We start from the raw sequence: 14,671 nt of genomic DNA on the forward strand, positions 1-14,671 counted from the left end.
GAACTTGCATTACACTATTTCAGAAATTTATATATAGTGTTAGGGGACCACGATTGGCGGGAGTTGTCTGCCATACTATCTTCCCTGAATGTCGTTTAAAATCACTGATACTCTTGGGTCAGCTATCAGTGAGACTATTTAGCCCTAATTATCCTTTAAAATCGAAGACAACCAATCACTGATAGCTGGCCTAAGACCTATATGACCTCTCCTACTTTTATTTCCTGCTCCATTTGGAGAATAAAGGCTTTAGCGGATTAATTTATTTATAGCTCAGATTCTAGATTTAACAATATGAGAAAGTTGGAAAAAAGGTTCGATCACTTTACCACTGTTATTATCATTACAACAATTGAACTCAAAGCTATATTTATTTCGTTAAAGTGCTTTAGGCACTTTATTGACCTTTGTAATATAATACAGTATAATATGTCGTTCTGGTTTATCGTTTTCAATAAAAATGACTTGCATTAAACCAAATCCAACTTATTACATTTTATTAAAATCCATCCAGTCAAAGCAGAATTATACAAGTACAAATGGCCATAAAAATAAATATGATAGGGACTTAACAGTGGTTAAATCCCTATTAAAATTTACCATTTTTACAAATAGCACTTCAAACTCTTGCGTGATATTAGCCAATGATTTGAAATGTTTCAAGTACCTCGTTGGCAGCCAAGTAAAGTGATATCAATAAACCTCGAACAAATTGAGTACCAGAAATCCTCACAACCACTTTACTTTTCATTCACACTATTCTGTTTTGTCATTCAGAAAATTTGGCCGAGATTCAAAAAACTTCACAGGGAAGTATTTAGCACACTTTTGATTGTGTATTAAGGGGGCGATTGAACTACTTGAGTGCTAGTACGAATGAATGACCTCTTGCGATTAGAAGATCAAAATGCAGCGCAATAATTTTGCAATGTCTTTTAAAGGCTTGAAAGTTGAAGAACAACAAATTTAATTTCAACAAGGTTTACTTGATTTACAGTAGAAACAACTAAGGCTGTAAGATCAACGTATGATGCCTGTTAATGCACACAGTCTTCTGACTGGATTAACTGATATCGAGATGAAAACTCTACCATCTCGATATCAGACTTGGTAACTCGTATTGAAGCGGAAAAGCTTTTATTTTTATAAAAACTTCTTCACATCCAAGACAAGATGCGAACCTTGGTCTTTCTAACGAAAGACATGTCCATACCGATTGAGACAACGGGCTCAATAACGTATAATACGTGTTATTCTGACGTTAAAACATTTTGAAGAATCTCTTTCTTATTAAAACCCCTACCACCAGGTCTCAGTGAATTAGCATTAAAGAAAACCGATTAATCTAGTTTAAGTCAGATTAGATCATAGAGAGGATTTCGGCTACCAGCTTGGCCCAATGAAAAATATTCTGTTTGGCAAAAACAGACAGTTGAGTGGAGCTGATCAGTCTAATGTGACATGGATATTTTGGGGAAATGTCTTCGGGTGGGTGGTGATTTTTAATTGCCTGAAAGTGGCTTGGGGAACAAAAAAGTAGTACCGTAATTAGCCTCCAAATTAGGTTAATGGGACGACGTAACTCTAAGCCCACCCCGATACTGAAATGTACTTGGGCGAGATTGTTATAATACTGTTAGGAGTAGTAGTGAAGAGCTTGCTGGTGGATAGACAAACAACATTTGTCGCCTTTATTAAAGCAAAAAGAAAATCAAGTAGAATTAATACTTTATTAGGTGTGAAGACAAACGAGTAAGCATAGCGCATGATTAACTTACTCTATCAGGAAAGATTATTCATGTGGATTTTATGCAAACTGGCAAAACGTGTATCGAGTGTATTCTCACTGACATGACTTTGTATCATAGCTGAGTAGCAGTCTCAATAAGTTAAATTAAGATTTATATTCAGATAATTATTGGCCGAGTGGTTAGCATATCCGCTCTCCAACCAAAACGCTGCGGTTCGAATCCCACCCTGGGCATGGATATTTGTGATTGTCTGTGAAAATACCAGTGGTAGCTGGAAGATGGCGTTGGTATAGATGATGATAGTTGCGGTTCGTTGTTGGTGGATTGAGTGGTGGAGACAGAGAGCTGTAGAGGATGTGCCCTCCCTCAATGAGTCTTTAGACTCCCTGGAGGTGTCATGTAATAATAATAATAATTCAGAAACTTATTTCTGTATATTCAAACATCTCTTCTTTCCGGAGCATGAATAATTAAGTTTGTGCCATGGAGTGTTATGTGGATTGATCTCTTTGGACTTCTGCTCAAAATCGCATGTGAGCAATACTCATAGAGTTGTTTTTTTTTTATTTTTTTGCTTTTCCATATTTGTTCGCAATTAACCACATTAGAATTACACCGAAGGTAAAAGAATCTCTGGATTCTCTGTAATTTTAAAAGAAAGTCCAATTTGGAGTGAATTAGTTGGAATTACTGCTGAAATTACTAACTTGTGCGACCAGTATAGTGTTTTTGTTCTCTGGATGGTTTGCCATACGAAACCCGAGTTTTCGCAAGGGAAATCTCCACCCCCCTCCCCACCCGAATCAGACCGGCTAATACACCTTTAATCGAAACTTATTTGAACTTTATAACATCTGATATTGACTCAACTATTTAGGCTTTAATGGCATTAAGAAATATCATTCGTCCCATGACCCTTTTTCGTACAAATGCATTTTTAAATTTCAAATTAATTCAATTGAAGTTTTTATTTCTAACATAGGAAAGCGAATGTACCGAACATTTCTATCATGTTGTTTCACATGCAAGTTAGGCAAAGTTTTATAATGCATTTCTGATATGATCACTTATTTATCGCACATATTTTCCGATCATGCCAACATATATAAATGGATATGTTGATGGCACGATTGAGGTTCATGTCAATAGCACTAACGCTTGATTCGATAACTTACTTTTTAACATAAACATAAGAGAAATCATTTTAGCCAACCGAGATAAGTCAGTTCATTAGGAATTTCTTGTATGGTGTGTTCAACAGTCTTGCAAAATAATTACAATCCGCAATGGATATGTGTTTCAAAACACATACCCATAGCGGATATGTGTTTAGAAACACATATCCTCTCCCCCCCCCCCCCATCCCTCTCAAATCTTTGAACCCACTCCTTACACATTGGGAAAATACTCCCGGTGCGACATCAAACGTAAGAGCTTCCACTTAATCCAATTATAATATGCCTCCAGTGGATTATGATTTTTTTCATTATAATTGAACTGTAAACGGTGGCTGCCCTTTGCTTATTATTTTAGTTTCTGTCTATAGCGTGTTTTATTTATTTTTTAAGTGGCCTTTTTCGGCACCACAACTCAATTACAGTTCACACACTATTAAACAGCGAAGTTATCACTGGTGATCTGGGAAATATTAATGCAAGTATTGTATCTTTTCAAGCGCAGACTTTCGTTTATATTTTCATGCAACATGTGTTTACTCTTGCTACGTGCTGCCATCTATCGAGTAATATGCAAACCTTAAATGGAAGAAAATTTGTAAATGCTAACAGTGCAATAATTTCTGTAAGTCAGAACTACTGAGTAAGCATATATTATTATTATTATTATTATTATTATTATTATTACGTGAAACTCCAAGGAGTCCTTAGACTCATTGAGGGAGGCCCTGAACATCATATCAAGAACTATTCGGCATTCGCACAGTATCTGTCATACTTTGCTTTGAACTCATTAACAGTCATGGCACCCTTGCTAGCCACACTCTTGCTCAGTTTCCATGGATGGCCCCTAGTTCTCCCATCACCAGACCTGTTCTGAAAAATTTCCTCTGAATTAATCTTGTAAAAACCTTTCAGTAATTTAATGTCTCAATCATATCACCCCTTTTCCGCCTATCAACCAATTTCTGTAACCCACAGATCTTCAACCTGTTCTCGTAAGGTTCATTCCATAGACCTGCTATCATCTTGGTCACTCGCCTCTGGATCTTCTCTACCTCCTCCCCATCACCAAGAAACCCTGGTGCCTAGATCTGCGCACAGTAGTCAAGATGGGGTCTTGATACTGTGCTTTGACTATCAAAGCTCGATAAGGAGGAATAATAACCTGCTTGTCTCTGCTCAACAAAGTATTCTTCAGTAACCAAGTGATCTGATGAGCTGATTTAGCCACTTTTTCTATGTGCCCCCCCCCCCCCTAAACTTCAACTCCCTATCCATCTACACACCCAAATCTCTGGCTTAGTCAACCTCCTGGAGTACAGTTCCACCAATGTGATATACTGCCTATTCTTTCCAACCTTACACTTTGCTACATTAAACTGACATCCATTCTAATTAGCCCAGACTATCCAAATCATCCTGCAAAATTTTGACATCATGTGCATTCACTATTGCTCTACTTTGCATCATCAGCAAATAAATGAACAGTTCCTCTCAGATTCTTTCCTATATCATTAATGAACAAATTAAATAAAAGTGGTCCAAGAACAGAACTCTGAGGTACACCACTAATAACACGCCTTCTTTTGGACTCTACTCCTGAATAAACCACTCTCTGATATCTCTCCATCAACCACCCTCCTATCCATCTCACCAATCCTATATCCATCCCCATGTGCTGCAGTTTACTGATTAGAATTCCATGTCAAAAGATCCTGTCAAAGGTCTTAGAAAGGTCCAGTAGAATCACTGTAAACCCATTACCCTTATCCAGTTCAGCCGTCACTGTATTATAAAACGTGAGCAAATTACAAAGTATGATATACCCTTCACAAAACTAAGCTGTCCTCCATACAGTATCCCATTTCCATCTATCCATTCCTGTATTTTGCTCTTGACTAATATCTCCAAAACCTTGACAACGATTCCTGATATGCTGTTCGGTCGGTAATTTGCAACATTAGTCTTGGAACCTCCTTTATGCAGTGGAACTATTTTCCCTCTTTCCATCCCCTCGGGACTAACCCAGAGCTGAGACTTAAATTAAACAATATGGTCAAAGGAACTGACAATTCTTTTGCCGCTTCACGTAAGACTCGAGCTAGTATACCATCAAATCCCACAGGTGTATTTACATTAAGGTTCTGTAATAGACTATTCACCTCCATTTCATTCACTTCTATTATTGTATCAGCCATTCGTTCTCTCATTCCTGCAATATCACAGCCAGGAAGATATACTCTTGATATACTCTCGTTATGTTGTCTTATCACGCACTTGCTTCTTTTTGTTAGCTGATCCACTCGGTAGACATTTTTGTAATCGCTCCAGCTGCTGCTTCGCCCTATGTATCACTCCGCGCAACCGAGCTATCTCCCTCATTGCTGCTAACTCTTCATTTTTTTTTATATGAGTCAAACCATTCTCTCACTCTGTACTTTTACTTTCACCATCAACTGTATCACTTTTAAACTCACTCTCTGTGCTATCTGGTGTTACATCACAATTTTCTAACGCATTCTGACTTTCATTCACTACGTCAATCTCGCGACCTGAGACACACTGTATACAATGAACATTCACAAAAATCATTTGCTGGTCGTTACAAAATGAACTGCTGAATGGATTTTGATGAAATTTTATTAGGGAGTTTGACTGAAGCTTCTTAACTCACTATGGTATGAAAAACTAATAAAACATAATGTAACTAGCTAGCTATAAAACAATTTAATTACAAGCTATTTGTATAGTTTGCTGATTTTACTGCATTTGGGATTTAGCATTGACGTGAACACTTCTGCTTTATCGATTTAAATGGCGATTAATATTATTTCAGACAATGTTGGTCAGTTAAAACGAGTTTTAACTGAGAGATTAATTTCTACTAATATCTCATTAAATCTGATCCAAATTTATGGAGTACACTTTCCTTGGTAAAAAATATTAAATAATATAAATTATTTAAATAGAAAAGCATAACATTGCGCGTGTTTGGTTTAATGAGACTAATTGGAACTTACGCATAGTTGGAAAATGCACCCAAGACATTGAGTCGCAAATTACATTTTAAACTTAACATAAACTAGCATTGTGATTAGTTAGGAAAGAGTCATTAACATTCACTAATTTTTAAGTCCCCAAGCTGCCCAGTCGTGTCCTACCCCTTCCAGATCCTTATGGCAACTAAATCTGGTATCATTTCGAAATCTCGTGGCAAAAGGAAGTAGATCCTCTTCTATAAACGTGAAATTCTTGAACGCCTTTGTTGTGTCATCTAGAGCAGGTCTGTGGTTAATTTGCAAAATGCTGGCTTCTTGTTACAGAGTAAAAATAAGAACTAGAAGTCAGTTGTGGATTTTATGCCTAGCGGCCAGTTTAAATTCGATTATTCGCTATACTAGGCGAACTTAAAGCAATCCACACGAATGCTGGCCCATGCATAATCGATTACATCCAGCAGTTGCTTCGTACTGGACTGTGACGAATCTCTACGATTAACGGCTTGTACTATTTCATCCTACTGATCCTCAGCCATGTTAAGAATCCAGTGAATGGGAAAGTATGGCAATTGGTCGGTGAATTATTTCAAAGCAACTGCTGTTGGCAGATGGATTAATTAGGAACAATAGAAAATGACCCTTATAGGCAAATACTTTTCATGTAGGCAGTGGTCTCCAGTGGAATGTGTGTCGAGCAAATGCTCTTTTGCCCATCACCCGACTTGTGACCTCTCATAGACTTCAATTACTTGGCTTCATTCAGTTGAGGTCATTTAATGACCTCAGTTACTTCGGATGTAATCATAATAGTAAGAAAACATGATGGATTCATTTAATTGGTCGGCTAATTATTGTGAGTGTTCATCAACCACGTCTCTGGCTAGTGTTTCCGATGATCCATTGATGTCGTTAGTGTGATGGAGTATACCTGATGAGCTAGTTACTCAACACATTGTACATTCATTAAACCAGCTACATGGAGACCTACTCAAAAGGGTTATACCTTCAGATTTCTTTATTAATACTAATCCCATCAACATCATATTTCAAACATCAATTTATGTTATTACTAGAAAGAAAAAAACCTTTTCAGGAATAAGTATGTTTCAATAGGGTGTCTCAAAAACCATCCAAATGAATCTATTTTGTAATCATTAAAATCGGTCATAATAAAAATGCTATATTCAGTATACACTTGAAACAAAGGTCTAGTTGTGTTGCAGATATGGAGCACTCTTTAAAAAAACACGTGGAGAAAATAATTTATTTTAAAAATCCTTTGATTGATAAAGGTGATTCAGTTTATGAATCACCCCATCACGTAAAGGATTAGAGTTCAATGTACTTGAAAAAGTTCAATTCACCAACCAAATAGCATTTAAAAAGTCGATTCTGTAATGATATAATTGGAATATGTTTCTATTTAGCTGTTAACATAGTTTTTAATATTATTAATCTCATTTTTTCTCTTATTATTGTCAGTTCTAATCCAGTGAATTTCGACTAATTCCAACCCACTATATTTACATTCAACCGCTGGTAGTGACAAACCAATTTCTTCAGGTTAATTGCCGAGGTGGATTTCCCCTCTACAGTTGCACCACTACGAAAGAAAACAAAAGAACAGTACCTTGGAGTTGGCGCATGCGCCAACTCAATTCACACTCCCACGAATAGTTATCCTGTATAGAAGAGTTCTTCAGCCCTAAATAATCGGCCCAATGTCTAATGCGCGCTGTCTGAAATCCAAATCTCAGAATTTTTCTCTTCTGACCACATATTACTTGCGCACAAAAATATTCCAAATAACTACCTGAAACCTAAGAATCTTCTGGGCGCCATTAAAATTCCTAACTATTGCTAACACCTACCGCGCCATCTTCAGGGAGGGAAGGGAAGAACATTTTCTGGAATAGCAAATACCAGTTCAAACAATTCAGTCCTACAGAAATAATTATTCAGAAAAGAAAGAATATAAAAAAATCTTTCTAAAGTGAACGCATGTTGCGTAATTAAAAATAAAATAATAATAATAATAAACGCCTTCTACAGCCATATTAACTGTTCACGGCTTTAGCTTCTGTAACTTCCCACTTCCTCTTCTGCGGTCACAATATGTATCAGTATGACATGTAAAAAAATCCAGATAAAAAAGGTACGAGGAAAATCAAAGGAGGGAAGCGAAGTGTTAAGTTACGATATTCAAATCATCTTTATCAAGGAAGGTATGAATAAAGCTAGTAACACTCATCATAACTCGAGAATTAGAAATAGTGTATTGGTATTTATTAGTGATTCGCATAAAGCTATTCGTACTATGACCATTCTAAGCCATAACCGCCAAACCGATTTGAGAAAAGAAACTGGTTTGTCTAATGTGAACCTCTTTCTGGTCTTTAGTTACGTAGCACGCGCCACAGCTTTATAAAACTTCACAGGTACGAACGCACACCTCAAATTTTGAAATTTTAGTGACATAAATAAAATATAAACATTTAAATGATTGATGTAAAGTCCATAGTATTTGAATCATCGCATTAAAAGCAACTGTCATACACTTGAGCGACCTCTATCGTCTATATTTAAGATTTGTATACAAATAGACGGCGAGTTTGTATACTGAACATCAGGAAGAAAAATCTCACGAAAATATTCATGTTCTTGAAGCTCTGGTAGTTAACATTACCAGATAATACACATAATGCACTGACCTTTTTAATGGAAGGGGGGGGAGAGGGACACAAAAAATTTGCACTCAGGTGGCGCAAATCCACGGAATGGCCCTGGATGCAATAGCCTGGTTGCTGAACGATAAACTCTAGTATCCGGGATCGGTAGAAAATTTCTAATAATTCAAACCCAGGTCTGTCCAATGAAAGGGTGTCATCGAAACCGACTGTGCCGCTAAGATTCCAAATTAAATTGACCTTGATTATTCACAGTTTTGGACATTGGTGGATTTCTACGCTACGATTTATTTCTAAGAGTAAAATTGTGAAACATTTCAATTAAAACGTTTTGCGACTGCTATAGAAAAATCTGGGGAGTAAACAACCCCCTAACTTGCAAGAGATATGAGTACTGGAGATTGGTGACAATTTTCCTGCTGATTTGATATTCGTTTAGAACTTTCTGTCCAAACCCGCATGACTACTGCTCTTCTTTCATCTCAGAATTGATATTCACTGACTCTTTTTTTAAACTGGATTTTATATTAAAGATAACACTTGATGATGTCAGAGTTTTACGATTCAAAAACGTTCGAAACACGTGACATTTACAAATGTTTTCGACGACAGCACGAACACTGAGTCACTTATATCAAGTCCCGATTTTACTATTTCGAATGATCAGCATGGAATAAAAAGTAAATGTGGCCATTCGCAGTGGTAAAAAACCCAGAAACATTTTTATCACACTTCATAATAACAAATTCCATCATTCTTCAATAATCATAAGCCCTCTACACTAAACAGAATCGTCTCACCCTGATTAGCATCATCAATAATTATTTCCTGTCAATTCAACCAAAACTATTTACACTTATAGACCAATGCAATAGAAAGGATTCAAGAAACTTGAGTAACCATTCTTCATTATCATTAAAAGATCTGATTTAGGATTGAAATATTGGAATTGTAATCACTCCATCTCCCATGTCTTACTTTTACCTTTTGAAATTAGGTGGCCAGATGGAATGAATCACTCGATTGGTAGGATAATCCACGATCCATTCTTTGGCCTATCATTTTCCTTTGTTTATATCTTTCATTCATTTGACGATTATTCGTTTAATAAAATTTCCATTCAGCGTTTTGCTGCTGAGAACATTACATTCCCCTTACAAACCTTATAATCTACAACTTGAGAAATATAAATTAAGGTCAAATCTTAACCGTACTGTATTTTGATAAAAACATATCATTATCCCCTTATTCTTCTACTTATTTCTTTTTTCAGAAGAGAACCACCATGAAAGCGATGGCCAATCTATATCTATACTATTGCGTCGATCATATAGATACCCGAAAATTTCATAACCCATTCATTTTTGCTAACCTTATCACACTGTTGGCATACTGTTTTTATGGGTTATTACAGATGCTGCTTTTCTGGGAATGACACAAATATTTCTTCACCATTTTGGTGAAGGAATACTATTTCTTCACCAAAATGGCGGCCATATTCTTTATTGCTGGTTTTACCCTTAACCGAGGTGCTGTCTCTTCCCTGAAATCTTCTCTAGGATTCAGATCGGGACTCAATGCAGTTCTGTATTAATTCTAAACCATGTCCCGCTTCTAGTATTAAGCAATTGGAGTCATTTCATGTACATCTACTTACCTTTATAGCTTGCTTTGTGTGAGTTGTTAATTCCTTTTTTGAGATTATGAAATATGTCGGAATTTATTTCTGCCATTAATGATATTCAATTACTAAAATTTTTGTTATTCTGTTACTCTTTCTTTATTCGATAACAAAAGAGAACAACAGCAAATATTGCAAACATCATATTTAAACTTTCGGAATAAGTAACACGTAGACACAATTTGGAAAACTATTTAAGATGAATTAATAACAGATATTTCGATTTATGTATCGTGCATCACTTTGAGTGTAAAAACAGAAATCCAAACGTTAAACAATGAAGGTATATGAAAGATGGAATCTCTCGTTTAATGAAGTCGCGAGACAGCCAAATAAAAACCGATACTATTAGGATCAATTCAAGTGTGCGTGTGTATTATAAAAAAATGAAGCGTATGTGTTACATGTAATAAAACTTATATATAATTAAACAGCACAGTTCTTAACAATTTTCAAAATTTTTGGCATGGAGTGTCCATCGTTAAGGCTGAGATTTGGGCGATGCCGAAGTACTTCGGAACTTTCTTCAAAGAGATGCTCATATTTATGGGAACATCGATGTAGTAATTTGGCGTCATTCCAAAGAATCCCGTGGCTACTGTTACTAATCCCATGTACCACGAGAGCGGATGTGTTTCCGTTTCTTGGATGAAATGTTGGATTGGTGTTCAGAAAGGCGTATAGAAAAAAATCTGCCTGTTTGCCCAAAGTATAATAACTTGATGTTACAAGGGACGGAAGAGACTCCAGGTAGCACTAGCGGTGGAATTTTATCTTTTGGAGATGGTTCTAGTTAATAGTAGAACACTTAAATGTGACAATTATTTGAATGTGAGCATGTTTGTTCCTTAGGAGAAGATGGTTGAATTGGCTTCTTACTGGTAAAGTTTGCAGATGATTTTATACAGGGTAATGATTGAGTTGATGGAACCAAACTAACATAACTAAAGCCTTCATATTCAAAGGGAGAAAACTGTAGTCTCGATTTGGATATGAATTTTTATATCCAATGAAATCCATTGTTTATAAAAATGAATTTCATACACAGGTGTGGGACCGATCTTGTTGAAGGCTTGCTCTAGGAACGAAATGTAAAAAAAAAAAAATAAGTTCCATTTTAAATTTCTAGAGAAGGTCGTCTTGCTCTTATTTCAGTAAGCTAAATTCCTTTTGTGGGTTTCACATAAAACATGACAGACATAACACATCACCTCATAGCTTTATTTTCCCTCTGCGTAATTCTATGCAACAACAATAGGTAATATTAAACTCTATGGATATTTCCTGGTAGGACCGATTTACATTAACTTAGATTAACATAAATGAAATGTGGGGCGGTTTCTCTGGAGTTAAGGAATATCTGAAACGCTACTTATAAGTAAAATGAAAGAAAATATGATTCTTTTATGGTACTGGGAGCAAAAGTTTTTAAATCTGAGATTCTTTAAAATATTGGAAGAGGATTTCGGACAATTGTGGAAACGTTATTTATAAAACATTGAAAAAATCATATTATTAATAGATATTACTGACTAGGAGACTGAGAAAAATTAACAGCATGAGAAGTATATTTTTAACTAATTCGTAATAATTATTTGATGCAGTGGTGTGTAATAAATATGTTACGTGTGTTCTAATAAGCTTTTGCTCTTATATCATGTTAATTACAGTATTAGCATGCTGATATATGAATACTTCGAACTCATAGTGCTAAATACGACTGTTTCTTTTCATTCTCATTACTTATACGATGTGGACCAACTTTTCCCCAGCAGCAGTTCTTAAAAGCTACAGTCCTTCTGAAGTTCTTTTAGTGTCTAAATTTCGAATTTTATATGGCTGAAATTACTATAAAAAGATTATAGTATCATATTTCCTTCTGGAACTATAGGAACACACTAAGGATGAGCTTTAGTATGTTCCTATATTCGGATTGCGAACACTGCCAATAATACTAAGTCTTGGATTCTGTTCAAAGAAAATTGCATTTTTTCTTTTCGCAAACTATCACAAGGTAGAATTGACGTTTCTAAGTACTTTTGTTTCATATTCTGAAAATGAACACTTAAATGAAGCCAATTTTCATCTGAAATGAACAGAAGAAAGAATGACAATGGGAAATTCCGTAAAGCATCCTTCTTTAAGATGGAATCATACTCGGGTTGATTCCATTGTATCACAAAGAAATAAAATCGGTTGTGGTCGCTAGTCGACTAACCTGAATCTAACATTTATTTTTAAAAAAATCGAAAGTTTATTTGTCGATACCGCTTCGTCCACACTCCGAAGTTCAGCGGTTATCACTTTTTATTTTATCGTAGCAAAATCCTGAGCAGAAAATTTTATCCGTGCAAGTGATTTTTAAATTAAAAATCTTTTAGCCGTCTCTTATTTCTTTCAGATTTGATCCTTTCATGGGAGAAATCTTACTCAGCCTTTTAATTCAACAAGAAAGCTTACCCTGGGAATTAAGCTCCCTTCATTGAAACCTTCGTTGGAACCTCTTGAAAAGACAACCATAAGAGGGTTTTACATAAAGTACTCAAACGTTAATTTTAAAGATAAACACAGATTTCTTATACATACTTACTCTGTTGGCATCAGGGTCTATTAACGTACTCTGACTTCTCCAAGCAATACGTGGTTACAATTTTTCGATCAGTAGGTGTGGAAGAGACACAGTTTCGGATTGGTCTGAGATGCTATCAGTCTCAAGGTATTGTACAATAACAGAATCATCAACTATTTCTTCATCATTACTCTTTTACAAAAGACAGGACCAGGTTTGTTTATCTGATTTTTATTGCTTTAATAGCGAAAAGTTTTTACTCTTTCAGATTTTGCCTTTGAGAAAAAAATCATATAAAGCAAATATTAATTTTAGACTTACAAAGAATAAGATGAAAAATAAAACAAACATTTTCGACTATAAAGAATAAAATAAAAATAAAAAAATAATAAAATGTACTGTAAAATACGCTATCATTTTGAAACAGTCAATTAATCAATCTATTTCATTGCTATTTTATTTCTCAATAGAATCTCAAACAGCAATCACATTATCTTTAAAATAGTCCACAAATGAAAACGAATTCTCAGAAGTGATAAACAACAAAAATAAAGTAACGTTATTAAATATGTTGGAGGCTTATCGGAGGCCTGACCTGGATTGAAAAAGGTGCATATTTGATCTCAAGAGGGCTTCCCGATTTAGTTAAAAAATAAAATGAAAAGAAAAATACAAAAATATAAAATCAATAAAAAGATGTATAAAAAAATCCTTAATCCCACGACATGAATGCACTATAGGTTCACAAAGAAACCATTAGTAGGTGGGAGCCACACACACACACACACACACACACACACACACACACACACACACACACACACACACACACACACACACACACACACACACACACACACACACACACACAGAAAAACCGAAAAAACATAAAAATGAAAAAGGTAATGAAATAAAATACGTAGAGATAGAGATATCTCTGTATTAGGCTTAGGAGCCCGTTACGATTTAAAACCACAACCGCTTCGAGGATAATTTGGTTGGCCCTATGTCTCCCGGTGTATCCCATCTTTTTTGATGCTTGTGTTCACGGGGCCAGTTTGCCTGTTCTGGGAGACGAAAAACTCGAGTTTCCGGGTGGAAAAAAAAACTCTACGTCCGTACGAGACCGGCTAACTCACCTTTAGTCGAAAGAGACCAGATAAAGGTTCGTCACATCATAGACGGCAATCGAACCCAGGACTTTTCGACCAAAGGGCTCAATCTATACCGACTGAGCTAAGGAGGCAGAGATAAAGATATACGTAAAGGAATATAATAAACAAAGAACATATATTCTTGTCCGCGCGGTTAGCCTAGTGACCATGCGCTTCGCAACCATATGCCGGAGAAAGAGTGTCCTTGGCTCGATTCCCGTTGTCGACGTGAGGAGCTTAAGGATCTTTCTAGATATGGCCAAGTTAGCCGGTCTTGGGCGTGGACAGCAGGGTTTTCCCTCCCGCAAAGCAGGCAAACCGGCCCCGTGAACACACGAGCTACAGTCACAGAATATACCGGAAGGCACATGGCTAACCACCTTATCCTCGGAACGGGTACAGTTTAGAAGGGCTAAAGATAGCTCCGTAAAGGCCAGTAGGCCTAACACGTACAAGGGAGAAGAATAAGAAGAACATATACTCTTCTGTTGAATGCGATTGAATTAAGGACCTAATACGTACAATTTAGGAGTCTAAACACCCTTTGGAGAATCTTTAATTCGTTTTGAAACACAAATGAATCAAAGGTTGCTGAGACGAACAAACTAGAAAAGATAAAATTCGTAAAGATATGTGAAAAAGTAGACTCGAA

This window comes from Typopeltis vanoorti, chromosome 15 (genome assembly GCF_054136105.1).
Source record: "Typopeltis vanoorti isolate ZY-2024b chromosome 15, IOZ_Tvanoo_1.0, whole genome shotgun sequence".
In the NCBI taxonomy this organism is placed as follows: domain Eukaryota; kingdom Metazoa; phylum Arthropoda; class Arachnida; order Uropygi; family Thelyphonidae; genus Typopeltis; species Typopeltis vanoorti.